The sequence below is a fragment of the Apis mellifera genome, linkage group LG13 (assembly GCF_003254395.2).
Source record: "Apis mellifera strain DH4 linkage group LG13, Amel_HAv3.1, whole genome shotgun sequence".
In the NCBI taxonomy this organism is placed as follows: Eukaryota; Metazoa; Arthropoda; class Insecta; order Hymenoptera; family Apidae; genus Apis; species Apis mellifera.
Genome location: NC_037650.1, coordinates 573279 through 598869, shown reverse-complemented (window position 1 = coordinate 598869; position 25591 = coordinate 573279). Strand labels below are relative to the sequence as shown.

Genomic DNA, 25591 nt, shown 5'->3' with positions numbered 1-25591 from the left:
TAAATGGATTTAAAATTGCAAATATATGCAAAAATTTTTAGTATGTACCATAAATACAGCACGAAATTATATGTTCAATGTATATATTCGTGGTTTCCACAGACAACATTATGTACAAAAATATTCAAAACAGGTTTATAATATGAAATTATCAATAATAATATTATCAATAAATTTTCATTTACTTCGATTCCTCTACTCTCAAACATAAGACCAATTCCAAGAAAAGATTAATTTCGAAAGAAACATTACAATTAACAGAATTAATTCTTCCTTTTGAATCTACTATATTTATAAATGAAAATAAAAATTTAAAATTAATTTTATAAAATTTCTATTTAATTTTAATATAATTTTATTTAATTTTTACAGTGCTTACATTTATTTTATGAATTTTTGGTGAATTTTATCTAGATTATGAGAATTTAAAGAATATGCGAATTTTACTATAATTTTGTCCGACATTTCGAATATTATGCAACATCTGAGAGAACTGATTGGTGATAGCTAACTATGCTTTATATAATCAATCATAAGGAAAAAAGAAAAGAAAAGGACAAAAAGATCTGGAATTCAACAAAAAGAAATATAAATATATAAAATAGAAAAAGAAAGAGGAAAAAAATAGAGTATCCTTTCAGGACAGTAATGGTTACATTAAAGTGCACTAAGGGAAAAATTTTATATATGAAAGTATTATGATTAAAAGCCAAATAAAGTTGATGACATTAGCATTGCAAAGCAATCCATAAAAAGGGTTAGATTTTTGAGATTTCAAACTTAGAGGGAATTGCACTTACTGATTAATGATTAATGATGGAATCAAATAAACTAATAATAGTTTATTTTAAAAACATTATAATATATCTAAAATTTTTATCAATGATAATTTATCTCTTTATTTTTTTTATATATACATTTTTTAATTTCTTTGCTCTTATTGAAGATGCTATTATTTCATACATCAATTTAGAAACATTCAATTTATCTGATTCGCATAAATTTTTATGGCAAAATTCTTAATTCTGCAATCTCTATTTTTTTTATTATTTTTCATATTCACTTAATAATTTTCATTAAAAAGTTTTTTTTAATCTTCTTTTATTTATTGTATTTGACTATTTGTTAAGCCAACTTTGATTTTGATTTAAGAATAAATCACAGTATTTCTTTGTTAACTATTCTTAAATCGATATCTCAAATTTTTTAATTTTTAAATTATTTTTTCCTCCAGTGAATATTCTTCAGAATTTAATAATGTGCTCTTCAAAAAATTAAATTTAACATTGTTACATCTTCATGTTTTATGATATCATACAACTATGTCATCATTATAATTTTGATAACTTTTATAAATAAATTTCGCAAACGCATTATAAAATATAATTTTGCACAAATAACAAAAAATTTTTTGTTATACAAAAATTTAAGCAACAAAAAAAAAGCGATTTGATCAAACAAACACTGAATATATAGCTAAAATTATAAAATTTATTAAAACATTAATTAAATTATTGGCATATTTAGATAAAATAGACAAAAATTTACATATGATTTAAAAATGAATGTACTTCATTAAAAATGAATATTAATATGAGGATATATAACAAACAGAATGTAAACAGAAATTTGATAAGACAGATTTTGATTCACAAATCATAAAATTCAATGATTCTTGATTTTTAATAATAAGAACATTTTATATTTTTTTTAAAATACAAATATTTTTGTAGTAAATAATTTCTAGAATAAATAGTTATAATTTTACTAAATGAAATTTATCATATTGTAAAAAAATAATATAATTTTAAATTACATTCAGAATAATATTGAATAAATACTATTATATTTAATCAATTATATATATATTATATAATACATATCATATGTAATAATTTATACATAATATAAGTAAAAATAATGTTTTTTAAATTATTACCTTTTTATTATATTATACATTTTATTGATAAATATAAAATAAATATAAAATTTCATATTCTATTGCTTTTATTGAAAAAAATTTGATTCATGATAATATTAATGACAATCATTTAAAGATAGAATATAGTGATACATATAAATAATAACTTTTTAATTATATATATTTTATATTTTTTTTTAAATTTTAATAAAAAAATAATTATGTAATATTTTATTAAATATTAAAATTGAATTTTACTAGAAAAATATTTAGATATTTAATATAAAGATAATATAAATTAATAATATTCTTAAAAATCAATCTGTAATTAAAAATATAAAAATTTTTCATTATTTATAAAATTGCAAATAATTGTATTATTCTTAAATGTTAAAAGAATCAATAACAAAGAAAAATATAAAAAAACTTATAATGTCCATTCATTTGAAAATGAAATTATTTATTATAAGTATAATATCAAAAAAATGAATATTTATGTTTCATAGAAAAGAGAGATAAGAATAATTATAATAATAATTATATATAATAACTATTAAAAAATACTTAATTTGATAAATTATTGAATTATTTTTTTCAATAGTATATCTACATATATATGTATAAAAATATCATAAATATAATCATATATATTAAAATTGTTTATCTTTTGTTTTATAATTAACTCGATGATACTGCATTATTTATTTTTTATAACTATTTCAATATTCATTATTGCATTATAATATAACGTTATTTTGTTATAATGAATTAAATTAAACAAAAAATAAAACCAAAACCAAAAAACAAATAAATTCTATAATTGTTATCTGCTACAGAGGAAGAAAAGAAGCAACACAAAAATAGACTTCTTTATCTAGTATTTACTAACTTGTAATAATATATAACCTTTCCTGTGATGTGACTTTTGCTCACATAATACATATATGTTTATTTTTGTGAATGTATTAAATTTTTCAAAATCAACAAATCAAATTCGTTGCAAATGTTAACCTGCTAACTCTACAATCATATAAATTATTTAAATCATCATTATTTCCTTATATATATATATTGTAAATATTTTGAAATATTTTTCCTGTAAGTAAATTATTCGAAATCAACAATAATTTTATCGATATATTATTAATATTTACATATTGATACAATTATTTTACACTAAAATCTATAAATTACATATAATTATAACAATATGAAATTTTTCTCATTTATTTATTTTTATAAAAAATAATACAGAAAATATTAAATTATTATACATATTATACGTTTTTTAATAATATTATATATAATATTATATTATTATATTTAATATATAATATTATTTATTTATATTTCTATTTTATTTCTTAAATAAAAACAAAATAAATTTGAATTATTTTATTAATTATAATATATATGTATTCTATACACTATATTATTATACTATATATATTATATAAATATATGCATTGTTACATACAAATAAAGTTTTTAAATATGTATATATAACCTAAATGTTTGCACAATTGAATTTAATAATATTAATTTTAATATTGTTTAAGCTTATTAATCTAAAATTGTTGTCTTTTATAAAGTTGAAGAGGATCTATATATTTTTTTGTTTTTAAAAAAAACCAGTTCTGTAATCTCATAAATAGCTAAAATCAGTTTTGAATTTAACAATAAGGATATAATACTTATTATATAATAATAGTTATTAAAAAAATTTATGATTAAAGTTAAATATTTGCATTCATAATTGAAATTATTTCTTATTATTTTTTTTTATAAGTCATCCTATAGACTATTTTATGGTATAATTTAATTTAAAGATTTCACTGTTCAACTTATTTTTTATTGTACAAAATTCTATAATTGCTTAGTATTTATAAAAAATTCACTATTAAACAATATATCTTTTTGCATTTAAGAAAACAAATATTCTGATGATAATATCATGAAGAATATTTATACTAATAAATTTAGTATGTTGATTTCTAATGATATTTATTCATATAAAAATATTTTTATTCATATAAATTTCTTCATATAAATCCTTTTTTAGTTATTAATATAAATATATACAAAAAATAAATATAACAAATATTTTTAAATAATTTTTTTAAATTTATTTATTATATAATAATATTTTTTTATTTTCTTGTAACAAGAAAATAGATATAATTTAGTGGAATATTTCTATCAATAATAATTTTTACTTTTATAATATTATGAATTTGATTATTAAAAAATAAGTTTCTGTTTTCATTTTTTATTTTTTTATTTTTTTTTTTATACATTAAAATCTTATAAATAGATTACTAGTTTCAATTATTTTATTTTTTTATATTTCATATATTTTTCATTTTTTTTTTTCATTTTTCTTTTTTTTGATTTCAATTAGAAACTAATATATTAATCTTGAATATATCTGCATTTTATGGTATACTTGTTATAATTGATATAATTGTTTCATTTTATTCTACATTTCAAATGATTCCTTTTATATTTTTTTTCTAAAAAAATTGATCATTTCCTTCAAAACTTCATAATTCATTATTTTTAATTCTATATATCTATTACAGATTTTTTCTTTATTAATTTTTGACACAATTTTATTAGATAAAATAGTTTAGATAGAAATTAGATTATATTTTATTACTATATATATTATTAATAAAAATATTTTTTATAAATTTGGAGTTATTTTAAATCTTACTTTGAATTTCTTAAGTTTTTTATATTTTCTTTTTATATTTGTCAAATCTTGTTTTTTAAACATTATTTTTTTTTCTAAATTTATATTACGTATTATTATATTCCTTATATTTTATTATATTTTCCATACTTGTCAAATATTCTTCTGAATATAAATATTCAATGTGCAATTGGTTTTTGTAAATGAAAAATATTAATAATTAAAAAATTTATATCTATTTTATTAATTTAAGATACTTTATTGCATTTTCATAAATATCAATATAAAAATATAATATAATATAAACTATACTATTATAGAATAATACATAAAATATTAAAAAAATTTATTAAATTCTATAAAGAAAAATATGGAAATATCCTATTATAAATTTACGTTAAGAATATTGTTATTTGAATTTAAGAATATTGTTATACTGAAAGGAAACATGAGATCAATCAAATATTTTGCTATTGTATTGAATTTCAATTACTCTATTGTTTACAAATAGTTTTAAGTTTTTAGTTTTATAGTGTTAAATTAAACAATCGTTAAAGTATCATTAGAAAGAGTTAAAGATAAGTTCTAGAAAAGGTCGTTCAAAAAATAAATAAATAAGAAAACTTAACGATTAATTTAAAAAAAAAAAAGTTCAAAAATATAATATTGGACTGAAAAATTTACAATCGTATATCAATAAATACTAATAAAATAATAATTTTTTAAGAAGCAAAAGATTATTGTATAAAAAAGTAATAAAATAAAAGGATTTGCAAAATATATAAATACTTGAATTTTGGAAGAAAATCATTTTTACAAATGAAAATAAATTTGATATCCTTTGACTCTGATAGATCATTTATGATAATATAAAAATCATAAAAGAATTCAAAATATTCGCAATTTCTTTAAATTTTATCATTATTTTTTTTTATTTTGTTTTTACAAAATTTTTGAAATATTCGAAATTCATTTTACAAATTTATATTATTCAATGAATCAAAATTGTAGAATTTTATTTTATTCAATAGTACAAAAAGAGTTTATTAATATTTATATAATGTTATATAGAATGGTATAATATATTTGTATAATGTTTTTATAGAATGGTATATATGATTCAAGTACCGGAAAATCTAAAAGATTTAACCGAAACTAAGAACAACAAAATAATTATTGTGTGCTATTATATATTATTTGAGATAAATACATATAGATAAATTTTAAGATTTTTGGTAAATATTTTAATTGCTAGAAATTTAAGATTCAATTACGATCAATTAATTATTAATTATATAATATTTTAATTATTAATTATATTTATAGATATAACTAACATTATCGAGTCAAGAAATGTAAGAAGATAGCGAAAGAAAAGGGAGTCGATTAGTAATGACTTAATGACTTGTTATCAATATGAAATTGTTAGAAATCGCTAGACATGAAGCTACTGATTTAGATAGAATAATATAGTTCCAATGCTTATGAAGATAAAAAAAAAAAAAAAAAAAGAATCTCTCCTTACGAGAAATTTTTCTTAATAGTACTGAATGTAACTCCTGTATAAATAAAATGTCATGCTTAATAAATTCGTAAATATCATTTATACTTAAAAAAATTAAGATAGTATAAAATTTCCAATAATTGATTTAATCATACAATTTTAATCCATATAGATTGTTAAAATTTTTCAAATTTGAACTATTGTTACTTTGTTAATTTATTAATTTTCTTAATATTTTTATTTTAAACTTCTTAAAAATTTTGTAAAAAATATATCGCAATGATTTTTTTTTTTTTGCATGATGATTTAAAATTGTTTTATGTCATCGATTCATTCAGTCTAAAATTTATATAATTTAATTTATAAATTTATAAATCTTGAATCTTAGTGAATCTTAAGTGAAATAAACTTTGTACTGATGTTTTTAAATATGATATGATGTTTCTATTATTTATTTTTCATATTTATAACAACTTAAGATCTTAAAATTTAAAAAATGAGAACTTGGCTATTATATTTTCTTCTAATTTATCATTCTTTAATATCGCTAATATTGAATCTTGAATTTCATTAATAGAACAAATTTTTAACAACACGAATATTTTATTTCGTTTTTTAGTTCACTCTCTTTTTTCTTGTATTATAATTGTATAACATTTATAAATTAGAGAATATTTTATATAAATATTTATATTAGCAAACTAAATTATCCTATACATTTATGATAATTCAGCTTAGAATTTTGCTTCTTGAGTATCCCAAAAAATAGATTCTATATCCATCGTATCCAAATAAAAGTTAGCTTTACTGCTATAACTATAACTGACGAGCACAACTATTTATGCAATAGGAATCAAACAAAATAATCGATGATAAAATATTCGTTATAATATCTCAAAGTTATCATAGAATCAATTAAATGCTCATTGTACAAGGATAAATATTTTTGTTATATTGCATTTCTTAAGAGATACGAAATATCTACAACTTTGTTTTAGATATTTAAGTCTTAAATCAAACAATGAAAAATTGCGTAGGTAATATAAAAAATGTAGGGAAAAAAGGATAATGTCTTATAAAACATGGTCATATTAGCATTTTCAATTTTGTAAATGACTTCTCATGCCTTTTAATTATAAAAACAAGTACACGGTGTTTTATCAATTGCTAGTTTACCAACAATTGCTCGTAAATCCATCTTATTATTAAAAAATTTTTAAAAATGATTCTTTATCTCGCACATCTAGCATAAGATTACAAAGATTCTGTTATAATTTGTTTTGACTACTCGGATTTATGATAAATAAAAATGTCCAAGAAAAAATTTGATGATTGATTGTGATCCAATGAATTTATACATCATTAGTATGAAAGATATAAAAGTAAGGATTAAAATACACTTGATTACAACAGATAAGAAATTCATATAATAATCAAACGATAGCTTTCAATTTCTGTTATTATAAACGTATGAATTCAATAATAAAGATTGAAAACAAGTTCTAAAAACAAATACTTTTAGAACATGGAACTCAAATTTAGAAAAAAAAATCAGATTAGTTAATATCTAATTCTTGTACAAATATAAATTTCTCGGTTATATTATACATTGAAAAACGAGAGCGCCATAGCGTATGACAAATCACACTATTACTTGTTATAATTGTATAAAATAAATTATATTCTCATCAGATATAGAAACAAATTATTGGATTTCATAAAAATAAATTTCAATAAAATAAATGTACAATTTGTATATTCAAGAAAGATTAATAATTTAATAAGATTAAATTCTAATAAAAGTTAAAATGTCTCTGTGAAAAAGTTCTCATTAATATTTTCAGCTAAATATACGACCAGTTTCGACAAATTTAATAATTAATAATTAATAATCCTTTTAATAATTTGTGTTTCAGCACAGTGGAGAGAATTTGAGCATTTTCCCTTTAACAAATTGATCATACAACATATTAATGGGTATCGAATACGTTCTTCGGAATATCAAGAGAACAATTATAAAAAATATTCTGAAAAATATTTCAAAAGGATAAAACAGGAAAAATGGAAGAACTTCAATAGCAGCTTCTATGAAATTTAGAGAAAAAGGATAATTATAGCATAATTATAGATAATTACATAAAATTATTAGAAGAACACACATCTTCTGCCGGTCATGTGCGATTTTTAAATAAATATGATAAATTTAAACTTCAATCAAACATGCCAACAGAAGAAGCAATATCGTTGAAAATAAATCTGGATTTATCGAGAAAAACACATAATACTTTTTATCCGTTAATTAAATATACATTAAATAAACAAATATAAAGTATTCCTTTCATATTAAAATCAAAGAATTATTTTATTCAAAAGATTTTATAAGAATAAAAAAAATATGAAATATCCATAAAGTTATAAATTATATGTTTAAACAAAATATATAAAAGCGTATATAAGAATGTCCTGTTCATTTTTGTCAATTAATGAATATCATAAATATAACTGCAATAAAAAGAAAAAAGCGTTTTGTTATAATAATGTATAAGAATGTCTCGTTCATTTTTGTCAATCAATGAATACCATCGATAAAACAGTTCTTGTCAATCAATGAAAATCATCAATAAAATTGCTCAGATTGAAGAATAGGGTAGACTTCCGATTTCGGGCGAATATCTTAGCGAAACGAACATCGTTGGAAGAGAATTATTATAATAATTTATAGAAATGTATTGTTCATTTTCGAATAAACATCATAAATATAGATATAATAAAAACAAAGAAGCGTTTTATAGTGTATAGGAATGTCTCGTTCATTTTAATCAGTCAATAAATATCATAAATGTGGTAAAATAATAGAAGCGAAGTTTATTATAATATTATTTAGGAATGTTCTTGTTCATTTTTGTCAGTCAATTAAAATCATCAATAAAACAGTTCTAAGATTGAAGATCAGGATAGATTTCGAATTACAGGCGAATACCTTAAGGAAACAACAATTGTTGGAGATTTGTTATAATACTATAGGATACTATAGATATAGGAATATCTTGTTGATTGTTGTCGGTCAATGAATATTATAAACACAAAAAAAAAAGGCAGTTGTAATAGTATAGAGGAATGTCTAGTTTATTTTTATCAGTCAATGAAAATCATCGATAACATTACTCTAAGATCGAAGAAAAAGGCAGATTTTAAACTATGGGCGAATATTTTAGCGAAATCACAGTTACTGAAGGCGGTAATAATAAGGCACAGGTGGTTTGTTATGATGATCTATCATAACATCATACAATCAAGTAATAAAGTTTGTTTAAAATTGCGGAAAAAGCACGAAATATATAATATAAATGTATAATATAAATATATATAAAAATACAAAACAAATAAAAGTGTAAATTAGTGGGTCTCAGTCATTTTTATCAATCAAAAAATATCATCCATAAAATTGTTGAATCTGATATCCAAGAACAGAATGGAAAATCTCCAACAATAATAAATATCTTAATGAAAGAACAGTTGTTCAAGATAGTTAAAAGGCACAGACGGTTTATTATAATGATGATTTGGCGTAACCGTTCAAATCGAGAAATTACGTTTGCTTAGAATTGCAGAAAAAGCGCGACATGTATATAAAAATACAAAATATATAAAAATGTGAATTAGTGAATCTCGGTCATTTGTGTCAATCAATAAATATCATCTATAAAGTTGATGAATTTGATATCCAACAGGAAAGACCTCCAACAATACACGAATGACTTAACGAAACGATACTATTGGGTTGGCAACTAAGTAATTGCGGATTTTTTTTAGAAAAGCAAAGACAATTTTTTCATGGAACTAAATAATTTTTCTCTTTTTTCTTAAATAACTTTTCATTACTATTCTGTAATGTGTTGCCCATTTTGATCAATGACCTTTTGCCATCTTTCAGGCAGCATCATAATCCCACGTTCATAAAACTTCTGGTTTTTATTAGCAAAAAACTGAATCAGGTACGATTTGATATCATCATCATTATTGAAATTTTTACCATTCAAGGAGTTTTGTAAAGATCGAAACAAAAAGTAATCAGATGGTGCAAAGTCAGGACTATATGGTGGATGTGGCAAAACATCCCAACCAAGCTCCAATAATTTTTGCCGAGTGACCAAAGATGTGTGTGGCCTTGCATTGTCATGATGGAATACAACACCTTTTCGATTTGTCAATTCGGACCACTTTTCTTCAACTGCATTGTTTAATTTCGTTAGTTGTTCAATGTAGACAACAGAATTGATCGTTCAGTTGGGTGATAAGAGTTCAAAATAGACAATTCCTTTGTAATCCCACCAAATTGATAACAAAACCTTCTTTTGATGAATACCAGCTTTTGATGTTGTTTGAACTGGTTCACGTGGTTTGCTCCACGGTCTTTTCCGCTTGATATTGTTGTAAACAACCCATTTTTCATCGCCAGTTATCAGTCGTTTTAAAAATGTATCATTTTCATTACGTTTCTTTAGCAAATCGCAACTCTTAATGCGTTGCGTTAAATGCTTTTCTTTCAGTTCGTGAGGAACCCATGTATCGAGTTTTTGAACATAGCCAAGTTATTTTAAGTACATGTATGTGATACATGAAGCTTCTTTGCAATCTCACGAGTTGTACTGTGACGATCCGAATCGATTATTGCTTTGATTAGGTCGTCATCAACTTCAACTGGACGACCAGAGCGTTTTTCGTCTTTGAGTAAAAAATCACCAGAAATTTGTCAAACTAATTTTGACACTGCCGTTCTTTTAAGGCTTCGTCGCCATAAACAGCACATAACTTTTTGTGAGCTTGCGATGCTTTTTTCCCTTTGCGAAAATAAAAAAGCAAAATATGACGATAATGTTCCTTTTAATTTTCCATTTTTCAACGAACACCAAACGAAAACTACGCAACTACGATCAAAAAACTTTTTTTACTGATTGACAGCTGAATTGCCAACTATCAAATAACAAAATGTGTTTTACATTTGGACTGCGCCAGCAAACCTAAAAATTCAATTGAAGCCATCTATGAGTGAAATCCGCAATTACTTAGTTGCCAACCCAATACTTCAAAGTGGTAAAAAAGCAGAGGCGGTTATTTATAATATTAATCTGGCGCTACTATTCAAATAAAGTAATAAAGTTTGGCTATTGCGGAAAAGATGGGAAACATACAGAAAATTTCCAAGTAAAAGCGTGTATTGGTATATCTTGTTTCATTTATGTCAGTTAATAAATATCATATGATTATTTAATAATCATTAATAAATAAAGATTTTGAATTTAAGATCTCCAATATCTCATATATCTTAGCGAAATCGCAGTTGATGAAAGCGCTTTTTTTAATAAATTTTTTTTAATAAAAAAGTAGAAGTGATTTATTATAATGATGATGTCTCGTCATCTTAAAATCGAGTAAAGATATTTACCTAGAATTGCGGAAAACATGCGAAATGTTTATAAAAATACAAAACATACAAAAGCGTGAATTATTGGGTCTCGGTCATTTGTGTCAATCAATAAATATCATTAATGAAATTACTAAATCTAATATCCACGAACAAGGAAGACCAACCACAATGAATAAATGACGAAACGACAGTTGTTCAAAATGCTAAAAAGGCAGACACAGTTTGTTATAATGACTATCTGGCGCCAACATTCAAACCGAGTAATGATATTTGTCTGGAACTGTTTAAAACATGCGAAATGTATAAAAAATTTCAAAACGTATGTATTGATATGTCTCGTTTCATTTACGTCATTCAATGATTTCTCATCGATAAAAGTTCTGGTTTTAAGATTGAAGCCCAAGGCAGATTTCCAACGGATGAATATCTTAGCGAAACCGCAGTTGTTGAAGATGATAACAAGGTAAATGCGTTTAGTTACAATGAAGATCTGGAGCTACCATTTAAAATCAGTAAAGATGTTTGTTTAGAATTGTATAACACAAACAAATTGTATAAAAAAATTTCAAAACATGTTTATTGTTATGTCTCGTTTCATTTACGTCAATCAGTGATTATCAACGATAAAAATTCTGATTCTAAGACGAAGAACAAGGCAGATTTCCAACAGCGGACGAATATCTTAGCGAAACCAATTGCTGAAGGCAGTAATAACAAAGCAGGTGCGGTTCGTTATAATAACGGTTTGGCGCTACCATTTAATTCGAGTAATGTTGTTCGAGTTTGTCTAAATTTTCGGAAAAAATCGATTTTAGTGTTTGAAAATCATGGTATTCTATCTTCAAAACACTTCACAATTCATACGTTTAGAAAGCTTTGAATTTATGGGTATCAAGAACTAAGATGATAGAATCTCAATAGGATCGATAGCTGAACTGAAAGTAATCAATCTCATGTTTTTACGTCTTATATTTTAAGATGAGATAATTTTCTCGAGTAAATAGATATAATTTTGCTTATGCAAGCATCATATCCATTGATATTTTGAGCTGTTAGCAGAAATTTAGCCGATTTTAGGTGCTATGTGAATCCATCTGAATACAAAAAGTATTAAAAAATTCGCAAGCACAAAACAAAAGGAAAGAAAAAACGTAGCGATTATTTAAAAGATGTAATAGAATATTCATTCATAAAAAAAAAAAAATCGCTTTATGGAGTTATGGATCACGATCGTCGGTCGGAAAAACCAGCGGCGAATAAGAACAGTGCCGAGAAATTCTCCAGAATCAAAGAAAAAGAAGGATGGTTGTATAAAGCTAATGATATCACTTTTAACAAAAAAAAAAAATTAGACATAAAAATTAGACTCCACGTAGCAGTAGCAGTAGAACAGCAATGGCAGTTGTACTGTCTTGTCAAAAGCGAAAATATCGTAAGAACAAAAGTCTTTATTTAAGATTTGGTGGAGATTATTTTAAAAATCCACTTTCGAGAAGACCAAAATATAGATATGGAGATCATTCTATTTATTAAGAGAATGGAGTTACGTATCGATTCCATTTTACTTTTGCAACAGCGCTACAGATGTTATATGAAATAGATGTTAAAAGATAACTAGATTCATATTTCCTTTACATTGATTAAATATCTCCTAATGGCTGTTTCAAATGCTTGGATATGAATGAGATAGATATCAGCCAACATCGAGATTCTAAAAGACTCTAAATTCTCTAGTGCTACCGCTACCTCGAATTAAGACATATGCGGCAACAATGCACAAGAACATTTTTTGATTAATATGCAATCACAAAATGAGTGAATGCGCCACATACGGAAAATCATCCAACTATAGAATGAGAAATGAATTTTGTCTACAAGAAAAAGAAGAAAGTTACTTCTAAAAAAAATGCTAAAGAATTGGATGCACAATAAAAATCTATGATAAAAAAATATAATATAATAGAATATGAATGATTAACCGTTATTTTTCCATATTTTAAAATCTCAATTGCTCATTAGGTACAAGAAACTATTAATTAGTTTGTGGTACAATATCTCTGATAATCTCAATTGGTTTGAAGATGCAGATGATTTCATTAATATTTTATATACAATAAAGTGGTTCACTGTGTCATTCTTGCTGTACGAAGTTGAATTGAAATAAACTAAGATCACTTCGTTGTAGTCAAAGCATGTATATCTTCGAATTGAAACCACACGTCTATTGAAAAATATTTAGATAGTTTACAAAACATGATCTCTTGTTATTCTGCCTGTATAGTTGTGATCTTAGTTTCAACGACGAATTTAAATCTCTTTGGTTATTAAAGATCCGGTTATGAAGATTACTTTTATATATAAATGTCTCAAGTATTATATGTATATCCCAATGGAAATGAATGCTAAAGCGCCTCAACGAGAATGATGGCTGAAATATTTGCCATGTCTTATGGATCGAGGTGAAATAATAAATATGTATAGCCATAACACAAATTTAATCAGACAGACTATATAACGCAACTGCGTATCGAATACATTTACAAAATCCGTAGGAAAACAATTTCTATTTCGATTGAACTCCATAAAAACTATTGAGTCCTACAAAGTAATAATCCTTTGTATCCAATCGTTTTGCAGGATCGTTTTAATACTATCTTTGGACATTCAACTTTCTAAGCAGCGATAGGAGAAGCATCACCAACTTGCATGTCTCTATATAGATAAAATGTATACTCGAAGATTATTTTGAAAAGGTTTAGAGTTCCCGATATGATAGGCTTGAAAGAAAAATCTGTCGAAATATTATAGAGTCAATTCGGTCTATTGCTATGGGATATGATTTACATTAATAATTGATAAGAATTAATTATTTGGCTTGAGAACATTTTAGTATCTATCGCTGGAAACTTCACAAGACCGTAGCATTGTAGTTTTATTCGGGAAGGCTTCCCAATCATGATTGAGAAGAAACATATCCAAATAAGAAATATCATGAACGATGTAAACGAGTGGAAATATGAATAAATTCCGGCAACTAACTATTAGGAATATATATGGTATCTTATGCAAAGACAAGCCCCTCTAGCGGAAGGATATGCTTATATGTATCCGAAATTTTCATCAAAATAACAAAAACCTGCCAGCGTAGATGAAATAGAAAAAAGAAATGCAAAGCTTTGTCAATCAATCAACAATTAAAGAAAAAAATCTTTAAAGCTTAATTAATATTAATGTTATTAAATTAATATTAATATTAATACAAAATAGATGAAAGACAAAATTTAAAAATAGAAAAAAATCTGTAATCAGAAATTTTTTAGATTCTTTTCAATGGACAATTGATTTCAAGAAATCTTAAAAGCGGAAAGATCGACATGAATTGTATGAATATTATTTATAATTTAACATTTTTAATTTATTATTAATTCTATTAAAAAAATAAATTTATCTCGAATATATATTTAATTTCAATGAAATTTATATATGTTATCTTCACATGTATTCCATACACAGTATTCTCACAGTATTCTGTGTATTTTATACACAGAAATTTTAAAATATTTATTATTTTTTACATATTTTTTATAGACCAGTATACATAGATAATGGAGAATCTTCAATTCTTTCGATCAAATAGCCAAAACAAAAATAGCCAAAAAAAAAATAATGATAACATTGTAAAGGATCTATATATCTATGCAATTATATATGCAATTACAAGATGAGCGATCAAATTATTGTGCAACATCCACACAAATTAGAACAAACTATAACAAAATATATTGTTCAAACAGATAAAATATATAGAATAATATCAATTTTTTTTCAATTCTTGAAGAAAGAAAACTATAAAAATCAATATTATTTCGAAACATGATATTATTTCGAAAATAATACTCGAACAACATAATTTGGAATAATTAAAATTATTCACCATCTTGTATAACATTTACACAATAACGTATCTGTGAATTTGATTCATTTTATTAATTTAAATTAGTTTTGAGTTAGTATTGAAGAAATCTTCGACACTCTATGTATAAAATCAGCCAAAATATTTAAATATTTTAGAAAATAACATTGAAAAATTAGAGTTATTAAACAATTTTTATTTCCAGCAAGATAATGACCCCAAGCATACAGCCGAAATTATGAAAGAAATGATTTGATTGTATTATATCCTACAAAATCTTAACTCTATCAAATATTTGTTAGGGAAAAATAAGTAAACAATCAAAAAATGATTTAATTTTGAAAAATGCACTAGAATAAAAGAAATATAAGAATAAAAGAATAAAAGAATTCTGCAGAATCTAAAATAACTAAAAAAACACAGTCTCAAAATAGTAATTAATGTTAAAGAAGATCTAAACATTAATATAAAATAAAATGCATAATTAATGTCGTTCGAATATTTTTGTGATTTTGTTTCAGTAAATTATTGCTATGAATATTTCATAATTTTTATAAATATTATCGAATTCATTCTAAATTTTATATATAGATGTGTCTAATATTTATATCTTTCTTTTTAATATTTATATATTAAAAATTCGAAAATCATATGTAGTTTCCTAAATCTAGTTTCCTAGATCTAATTTCAATTTTTATGAGCATCATGTTTTACAATCGAACGTATTGAGAAAAAGATTTGCATTAATTTTAATTGTCAGAAACTTGGCCATTCTTGTTTCGAAACAATTGGTATGATTCCTAAAATGCATGAATTTTATGAGTAAATTATATATGTAATAAAATGTAAATTAAAATGTAAATAAGAATGATCGTATTATAATGGAAAGTAATCAAATTTGATCGAATTTAAAAAAATATCGAATTATTTCGAAAACTATTGCCTAATTTTATTTAATATATGCCTAAATTTAAACTCAAGATTTAGGGATAAATCACATAATTGCAAAATTTATTTTAACGAAAAATTATCAAGTGGAGATCGTAGAGAGGAACTTGGAACTTGTAAACAATAATGCTGAAATAACGAAAAAGATTATTACTTATGATAAAACATGAATCTTTGATATAAAAAATGCACAAGGAATCGCAATTTAAAAAAACGATGTCTGTCGAAATAACGTAAAGGAAATGCTTATTTTTTTTTGATTATAAAAACGTTATTCATTATAAATATGATCCTAAATTTTAAGAATATGATTTGGAAATAATGTTGAGAAGATTACGTGATGTGCGAAAAAAAATTCGTCGCAAATTATCTAATAATTTTTAATAAAACATGACATTTTTAAATTTTAATTTGATTCAACATCTTGTGATTTTTTATTTTTCCCAAAAATGAAAAATCCTCTTAAAGAAAAAAGATTTGAAAATGCGACAAAGTATTTATTTGCCATTTTCAAAAGACGACTTCAAAAAAAATACTGTTATATACTTACATATGCATGCATTTTATAAATTTCAAAATATAAATTTCTATTTTGTAAATACTATATTCATATTTTATATATTTTTATGAGCCTTGTATATAAACAATAGAACTGGCCAAATAGTTACAATATTATGTAACTTTACTATTATATTAGATAGAAGCATGTCATTTGATTGGTTTTTGTCTAATGACAATAGAGATATATGAATATGACGTCATATATTTCTCTCATGTGGAAATTTACCGGAAAGAAATTAATACTTTTAGTGAATAGTATATTTTGTTTGTTTGGCAATTCTTCTGAAAATTAAAACCTATAATTTGTTTATACAAGCTCTTGGTTGATTAAAAATCAGAAGTGAGAAAATATTATATGAGATTCCACAAGTTTCACTATGAATTACTTGGAATCTATTGATATTCCAATTGATATTCACAATTTAGCGAATATTTTCAATACATGATGAATAAAACATTCGCAAAAATAAATGTGAAATGACTATAATTATAAATACACATAACTATAATTATAAATACACATTTAAGATGAAAATTTTCAGAATTTTTCCAAGATATACTTTAAAAAATTTATTATATGATATAAGTTTGAAAGTGTGACAAGATATATTATCATCTGACAAAAAAATTTGTAAATATGTTTATTACTTTCAAGCATTTAGAGAATATTATCACTTTCATCGAACTATATTCTATAATTAGATAATTAATTAAATTATCTAATGCATATATACAAAAATTTTTCGTAAAAATAGTGATATTAACATAAGAAATAAAACTATTATATGCAAAATAAATTTGAGCTCGATAATAGCGGAAGTTAACGAAAATTTTAATATTGATACTAGCATAATATTTTATTGAAAAAAATTTCATCCATATTATTTCTTATCTTTTCATCAAGATTTTTAATAGTTTGCATTTTTGTTAATAAAGTTTCGAATAATAAAAAAATAAATTAAAAATTTTCTAAAAAGATTTTTGATTTGATATTGACAAGATATCTTTTAATCATGGTCCAATAAATTTAAAAAACATATATTGTTGAATAATAAAAAACATTCAGTGGATGAAAAAAATAGACAAAGACTATAGGCCATAAACGTACATTTTAAATAATGAAATAATAAGTTTTTCAAATATTAAATGCAACGATATATTGCATTCTTCGAAAATGTGCTATTTTTATTATTAAATATTCGTTAGATATTGTTAATATGGTATAATATGATATTAATATGATAGATGTTCAGCATATTCTTCGCAAATCAAATATCAAACTTTAACCGGATTAAAGTTACTATTTGTAAAATATCATTTAGTCATAGCTTATAGAACAAATATATAAGCAAAGAGATAAAGAGCAACAAATTATACATTAAAAACTCAAACTAAAAGAGATAATAATAATATACAATGATTTCATATAAACAGAAAAAAATCCTTTCCTATTCGTTTATATAAAGTATATAAAAAAATCTATTTCTATCTGATTATATAAAGTCATTGTATGTTATTATCTCTTTTAGTTTGAGTTTTATATAAACAATAAGAAATATTTTTCTATCTATTTATATGAACAATTCAGCAATAAAAAAAAAATCAAATTCAAAGATGTGTATCAAATTCGATGTTTAGATTTTATTGTGCAACGTTTGGTTTGTATAGTATTTTTGTTTATAATCTCTATTTTTAAATTTATCTTTATATTTTTATAATTTTGTACATACAAAAATGTCATATATTAAAAAATATCATATGTTAAAAATATAATGTTTCTAAAAATATAATATAAATTATTATATTATAAATTATGTTTATAATTGTGAGATAGAAAAATTTAATCATATATCTATAATACATATATATATCTATACTTATGAACAATATTATAGGTTCAGATATAATAGTAATTATATAATTAAAGATATAATAATATCGAATAAGTTAAGAATTGCCTCTGATGATTTTAAAATTAAGTTTTTGACAAAAAACTATGATTCTAAAGAAAAAATTATATATATAATTAAATATATAACAGAAAAAAATTTGCGATCATTATAAAAAAAAAATCGAATCGCCATTTTATCATATTATTTATCGTTCATTTAGAAAAGTTTAAAAAAGTTTTAAAATTCATCTTTTTTATATCAAAATTTTTTGTATCAAAATTTTACATTATTCATTTTTAATGACAAATAAATTCAATTTATTTCTTTTATACAAATAATATCTAATTAATTTATTCAATACTATGAATAATTATTTATACATTGTTAATAATTATTTCGACAAAATTGCTTCGACTTTTTTTATTTCATTTTAATAACATAAAAACATTGATATGCGAAAATTTTTACATTTTCTTCTAACAGAGAATAGCACAAAAATAAACGAACTATTGTTATATTCAATATATAGTTTATTTTAAAAATTACTAAACATGTGCAAAAATTTATTTTACAATGAAAAGTCTATAATTATAATTTTTTAAAAATTATATTAATATATTCAATATTGAATCTATTCTTTGTATATTCTTTATTGCAATGATGGTACAATAATGATGGATCAACATAATAAACTAATATAATGTAGTTGTACGAAATTCTATTCTTTCGATGCTTGAAATAATTTTGTTTTATTCCTACATCTTTCAATTTATCGCTTTTTCTTCATAAATACTCAATTAAAATCATTTAATTAAGCTCTCATTTAATTAACTTTCTCTAATAGAAAAAAATCAATTGAGAACTTTTATTTTATTTGATCAATGATCTTTCATTTTGATGCATATTTATAATCATTATTATGTTGAAATATCCAATTTCGTAGAATTTCTCTTATTCACCATTTTCTTGATTTTTACAAATAGACTCCTTTAGAGGAAAGAACTCTTTGAATTAAAATTCTTCGTTGTATTTTATTATCAGTGATTGATATTATTTCTGATAAATGCACGTTGAACTTAATATCTTTCGTTGATCTTAAAAAGATTAATTTATAAGATTAAATTTATAAGAAAAAAAAAAAAGAAAATTTTCAATTTTTAACAATCCAATATTTATATTTGTTGGATTTGTTAGCGAATTTTATTTTATTCTTTTTATGAATTAAAGGAAAACCGATCTTATTTTTATTTGGCCACAAAGTCTAAAATTATATACTTTCTTGATATTATAAGGCAATTAACATTAGTAATATCTTCTTGCTATACTTTACAATATAGTTAGCTTCTTTATATGTTACAATTCGATTTTTTGTCTCTTTTTAATACTGTCCATTTTGTAGATCAATTTCCATACTTTATGATATTTTTTCATTATATAACAATTATCGTAGGAATTTAACGTATTTCAATTTATTAATATGTTATTTTGATTTTCGTATGCTGCTATTATTTAAACGTTTCTCAAATTTATCTTTTTTTGAATATTTCAATTTTAATTCTTTTCCAATATGAATTGAAAGAATTGCGATCCAAAATGATTAAAATGTCATTTGTACCATTTATAGAATTGCATACATAGCTTTATACATCAAGTATATCTATATTATTTTAGCAATGAATTCGTGTGAACTTCTTAATAAACTTCGATTTCACACAAGAATCGAAAAATATCTTGTCTATGAAATTTGAAGCATAAGAAAAGAAAATCTCAATGCTATCAATGAAAAAATCGAAAATAAAATATATGGATAACCATACTTCCAATTAATAAAATCTGCAAGAATCTTTTTGAGAAAGATTATTATCATTAAAATTGCAAAAGAGAAAAATCAGATTATCTTGATTTTGTATTTGCAAGAAATTGAAGATCTCTAGGTTTCAATTATGATGTTTATACAATTAGGGATCATAATATATAAATAGCTAGTGATATATAAATATAAAATATATTTATTCTCTTGAAATCTTGATACAACTAAACATTGATATTGATCTAGATTTCTAAGATTTCTAAAAATTATTTTTAAATCAAAATTTTAAAAGTTACTATTTTTCTTAGCATTCAACTTCATTCTTAATAACAATTATAATTTTTTGGTTTATGATTCTTTTAATAATCTCATTCATATGTATATATATTCATATATTTTTCTTGTTTATCTCTGCAAAATATTATTTATAATTATTAAATATTATTATTACTGTTTTTTTCAATCACTTCATCAATGTATGATAGAATGTTAAATCTTGTATTTTTTATGCTTATCAATCTCCATTTTTTGATTATGTTGTTGACTTCAGATCATCTCTATCATCCATCAGTTTCACATACTTCTATCATCCAACGCAATTTTTTCATCTTTTTATTCATTCAAATTTTATAATTATTTATATATATAACTCGTTGACGAACTTGTAGAGATTTTTTATTAATATTTAAATTTTACTTTATTGTAAATCATTTTATTCTTCTTAATTTCCGTTTAAACTAAAATTCAAGAAATGTTGAATAGGCGAAACAAATGTATATCCAGATTAACTTCTTCTCGTCCAATTTATATTTAATATTATATTTATTATATATTATATATTATTTAATATTATATTTATTATTATATTTAAATATAAGTTGTTACCTTATTATTAACAGCTGAATTATATTAAATAAAGTAGAATTGATATTCCATTTTTTGGAATCTTCTATTAATAAATAATTTTGCTTAAATTTTTATACTTATATATATATATAATTACATAATTGTGTAATTATAAAATAATTATATAAATGTATACATTAACAATAGTAGATTTTTGAAAACAAACCTTAAAATTTAGTATTAATGTTAATCTATATATAAATATTTTAAATAATTCTGGATCAATTATTTTCTATTAATCAAGTTATTTATTGTATTTTATCATGTCTTGCGGAGAATTTTATCTTTTTCTTATTTTGTAGTTCTGTATAATAATATGAACTGCTAGATCAAAGATAAACCATCTTTGCACATTTCACATTTTCACATTTCACATTTCACTTTTCACATTTTCATTATATTACACTTATATTACACAAAACATAAATAAAATATACATCGGATAAAAAAAACCTTTTTAACAGAAGAACAATAAATCGAAAATCAAAATTTCTCTTGAAGATATAGTGTATGCGTTTTGTATTTTGATTCTATATAATTTCACAATTTTATAAAAAAGAAATGTGATTTTATTATACAATGGAATGCAATAGAATTTGCTTTAATTATTAAAAATATTGTGTAATCAATCTTCGTTTTCTTTCATTAACAAAATAAACGATGGAATTCTTCGTAAGATCCGATATCTTCTTTATTAATTATAGACAATTTATATTAGTTTGTAGAATATCTGACTTTAAGTTTCGAAGAGTTCAATTTATTTTTCTTCATAAAAATTTCATAGTGAAAAGTCACTACAATTTTATATCAGGTTGATTTACTAATAATAAATTTGATTTGTACCATCATTAGCTGTCCATCATTAGTTTGAAAGAAAGAATATAAGTGAAAATAATACTGATTTTAAAAAAACATTCGATTTTATCATTTCATACATATAGTTAAGAAAATTAAGAAAATAAAAGATTTTTTATAATTATATAATTTTATCTATAACTATATTTCATATAAAATTCTTCAAATTCGGATATTGTTATGTAATTTACTTTCTTAATATTCTTATCCTAAACTTCTTAAAAGTTTTATAAATAATATATCACAACGATTTTTTTTTGTATGATAATTTAAAATTGTTTTATAGATATATAATTGTTTCGAAGATTTATTCAATCCAAAATTTATAAATTTATAAATCTTGAATCTTAATATAAGCGAAATAAACTTTCTATTGATATTCTTAAATACGCTATTATTTATTTTTCACATTTATAATAACTTAAAATTTTAAAATAGAAAATATACGAGAATTTGGCTATCACATTTTCTTTTAATCTATCATTCTTTAATATTACTAATGTTCAATCTTGAACTTCATTAAATAGTGTAAATATTTTAAGAACACGAATATTTTATTTCGCTTAGTTCACTTGCTTTTATTGCTGAATTGTATAGTATATATATATATATATATACAAAGTATATATATATATATACATAGTATATATATATATATATATATATATATATTATATATATATATAATATAGTATATATTATATATATATATATAAATTAAAGAACGTTTTATATAAACGTTTGAATTTAGCAAAGTAAATTTATGTATAATTTAGTTTAGAATTTTGTTTCTTAAATAACATTAACTTATTTCTGATTATTTACTTATAAACGAAAGCGTTATTAATTGTGAAATACCTAGTTTTAACTTTTAAATTATATAATTAATATTATAGAACTTTTTGTGCTCAATTTTATTGTTTGAATTTTTATTTATATGAATAACTAGAACAAATCTCTAAACATTTTTATGATTTGTTGTCAAGCTTAAAACTATTTTATACCTAATTTGTCTTGAATAGCTATAAGGTATCATTCATAAATAACAAGATTATTATAATTTTTTATTGTAAATTTTGTTTTTTTGAATAAAATTTATGTAAATAATAAAGACAAATCTCTAATATTTTAACTTGTTTCTCTTAAAACTTAAACTAGTTTTAGACCAAATCTTTTACAATTATTATTATCCTATAATATCTATATTTATATAAATTAAATTATATAAATAAATAATATCATTTAATATTAATATTTCAATTATAAAAATAATTACAAACGTAAAAATTTTTTAATTATTAACTATTTTACAATTTTATAAACTTCAATATATACTGATATATGTTCATATAAACTGATGTTTTGAAGTAACTTTATACTCTGGTTGCAATGTTAAATAATAGTTATTTACGTAGATTTATTCAAATGTAAATATTTTAGAATATATATAAATTTATAATGGAAATAGCTGGAAACTTTTGCACATTCACAATTAACGCGTTAATTTTTCAAGTAAATACATATAGTGAATATATTGCATGAATATTTTTTTATATATTATTGTTTCATAAAATATGACATTTTTCGAAATTTTGTTTTTGACAGAAAATGTAAAAAATTAAACAATAAAAAATTTTTGTACGAAACTATGTTTATATCTAATGTTTTTCTCTTTTATAATCGCAAATATTAAAGCAAAAATAATCTCTTTTTCTGAAATTATAAATAAAAGGAAGCAATTTTAAAATTTCAAGTAAAAATAAATAATTTTTTATGAATTATATTATATTTCAAAAACTAATTGATATATCATATCGCTTTTTTCAATTAATAACAAATGAACAATAAACAATAATTATAAAATCTTTTCATTATATTCTAAATATATTATTAGTTCTAGTTATGTTTATTATTATTATGTTTGTTACATAATAATAAAAAATATTTCTTACAATTCTTTTTCAATAAAAAAAAATATTTACTTAAGATTTCAATCAAAACTTATTGAAATTCATTATTTGTTATATCTTTTTATATATTCTTTATACGATTGACTTTTGATAATTTTTATTTTAAATTTAAATTTTTTAACTATATATAATTAACTGTATATTTTAAAGAAAGAAAAAATTCTAGTCATTTTGATTCACAGAAATCTCTTTGAATCATTTATAATAGTTATAATTTATAAACTCATCTGACTAAAAATATTAATTTTTATACTATAACTTTAAAAATAAAATTTATATCTATTTTAAGTTGATAAAATAAAAATAGTTAAAATTATCATTAATCACTTATTATTATATTATTTTCCAAAATATGTAATGTTTTTATATATAATACAAATTTCTTTATAAAAATTTGTATTATGAGTTTATAAATGAGAAATATGTTAATCTAGATAGTTCTGATAGATACAATTGTTATTAGCATGATCTGAGAAAAAAAAGAAAATATAGATTAATTTTTTCTAAATCTTTATACTTCAATAATCAAACAATAAATTTATATGAAACTTCAGACATGATGCTGGCCATTAAAAAGAATAAAATCCTATTCCACATACATATGTGAAAGAAATACAATACCTTGCAGAATATGTTTGCAATAACAATTCTAATGATTGCATGAAAAAAATGATTGTTCTAAAGAAATTAGGTATGAAATATAGATAAAATTTCATATATAACTTGCCATGTCATATTATAACAGTTATAGAAAAAATAACTAAAAAATAATTAAGAAAAATCCTCAGTATCAAAAATATTCTCTGGAACAATGAGAAATTAAATTATAAATGATTAAATAAATTTATGAAAAATAAAAAGAATATGAACAATGAATATCACTTCGCATATTCCTTAATCTTCATATAATAACTTTTACAAACTTTAAGTTAAAATATCTTCTAAACTAAAGATTTTTCGACATAAATAATTTAATATGTTTTTATAGAAAATAAAGATCTGCATTAATTGATTTATAATGAAAATTATATGATTTCATTTAAAAAAATTAAAATTGATTTTATAACCATGTATCGCGTCAAAATATAAAAAAAAAACTACTAACATATTGTTAATGTGATCGATTGATTATGGAATATAATCATGTGTGTATATTATGGAATATAATATATGTGACGATCAATCACG

The 25591-nt window shown here is 21.7% G+C and overlaps 1 long non-coding RNA gene across 1 annotated transcript in view; it reads right to left on the bottom strand.

The window, feature by feature from the left end:
* LOC102654588 overlaps positions 1-25591 on the bottom strand; it is a 39639-nt gene that overhangs the window by 13463 nt on the left and 585 nt on the right. The window lies entirely within an intron of this gene.